The 1,760-nt window shown below is 43.5% G+C and overlaps 1 non-coding gene across 1 annotated transcript; it reads left to right on the forward strand.

Annotated features, from left to right (window-relative positions):
- Positions 1 to 1,125: 1,125 nt before the first annotated feature.
- LOC112088661 lies at positions 1,126 to 1,232 on the forward strand. Its single transcript, XR_002900606.1, has one exon. It is a non-coding gene; the product is annotated as a small nucleolar RNA R71 (small nucleolar RNA).
- The last annotated feature ends 528 nt before the right edge of the window (positions 1,233 to 1,760 follow it).

The following is a 1,760-nucleotide window of genomic DNA, read 5'->3' on the forward strand; positions in this document are numbered from 1 at the left end:
TTACCTAGCTTTGGGAGGGAGGTGGGTTTCATCTGAGTTGATTCAGAGGTGGAGGCACTATCTGTTGGCTTTGCTTGACCAGTTGGCAGCTCCTTTGTTTCAATAGACACTGAATCATTCCCTTGCTGAACAGAAAAAACTGAACCGGCTGCCCCCACACTTTCATTCTCAATGTCCTCATTGAGTTCATGTAAGAAGGCCATGAAATACTCTATAATGGCATTCTCATCCACATGAGTTTGTGCAGGTTCACTAGAGACTTGACCATAGAGAAGGTCTTCTATCTCTTGCACAGCAGCTGAGTGGTCATCATTGGAGTAGATGGCATTGCAGTAATCTTTTGAGTTTTGAAGAGCTTTACTTGGAAGAGATACTTGTGGTTCAAAAGTGCAGATGCCCTTGTTCTTTTTAATAGCCTTTATTTCAGATCCTAGTGTCTCCAGGTCGGATACCATCTTTTGTTGTCCTATTAAGAGCTGTTGGAGAACAACATTGAAATCAGGACTTTGTTGAACAGGTGGTGGGGCAAAACCAGGAGGAGGAGCTTTTTGCTGTAGGCTGACTTGATTTGTGAAGCTATTCCCTTGATTCTGAACCGTTGGTTGCTGAAAACCCTGTTGACCTTGGGAGTTACCTTGGTACTGATTCTGTTGGACAAAGCTTTGAGGAGTGTATATTTGGTCTTGGGGGTTGGCCACATTGTTGCTTCTATAGGAAATGTTCTGGTGTTTCTTGAAGTTGTTGTAACCATTGAACTTGTTTTGATTCCCAATGAAGTGCAACTCCTCTTGAGTGAGACCCTCTTCATTTGTGTTTGTGAAGCATCGCTTCTCCTCACTCACATAGTTTATAGGCTTTTGAGTGGCAGCTAGGGCTTTGTCAAGCTTGATATTCAGCACTTTGATCTTCTCTTCCAGCCCTTGGTGTCTACCAGAATCTTCTCCTCTATAGCTTATATCATAATCTTCCCCATACGTGTCTTGGCTCATGGCTAAGTTTTCAACAAGTTCCATAGCTGCATTGATTTCTTTTGCCAAGAAATTTCCATTTGATGCTGTGTCCAACTGAATCCTGATCTTAGGAACAGCTCCTCTATACAAAGTGCTAAGGAGAGAGGTTTCTGAAAAGCCATGATGTGGACACTTGTTTATGTAGCTTCTAAACCTGTCCAAAGCTTCTCCAAATGTCTCATTAGAATGTTGTGTGAAGCTGGAAATCTGGTTCCTTAGCTTTGCAGTCCTTGAGCTTGAGAAGAACTTGTACAGAAATGCAATCTTGCATTGCTCCCATGTGTGGATGGATCCTCTTGGGAGGTTTTTTTCCCACTGATGTTCTTTATCTCCAAGGCTGAATGGGAAGAATCTCAGTTTGAAGCTGTTTTCAGATACCCCATTGATCTTAGTGAGATCACAAACTCTGTCAAACTGATCCAGATGCTCCAAGGGATCCTCCATAGGTAAGCCTTGGAACTTCTGATTCTAAACCATATTGATCAAAGATGCCTTCACCTCAAAGTTGTTGTTTTGGACAGGAGGTGGCCTGATTCCTGTTCCATACTGGTGTGCATAAGCTCGGTCATTCTCACCAACAAAGACTGGTTGAGGCTGATGACGTATGGGTGGGTTGGGTAAGGGTTGTGGCTGGTTAACTTGAGGTACGTCTTGGTGCTGGTTACCATTAGCGTGTACCTGATGGACCTGAGCCTGTTGAACTTGAATTCCAATCCCATTACCAGCTCTTTGACCGTGATCAGCTTCTTG

The sequence above is a fragment of the Eutrema salsugineum genome, unplaced genomic scaffold (assembly GCF_000478725.1).
Source record: "Eutrema salsugineum unplaced genomic scaffold, Eutsalg1_0 scaffold_14, whole genome shotgun sequence".
NCBI classification, from domain to species: domain Eukaryota; kingdom Viridiplantae; phylum Streptophyta; class Magnoliopsida; order Brassicales; family Brassicaceae; genus Eutrema; species Eutrema salsugineum.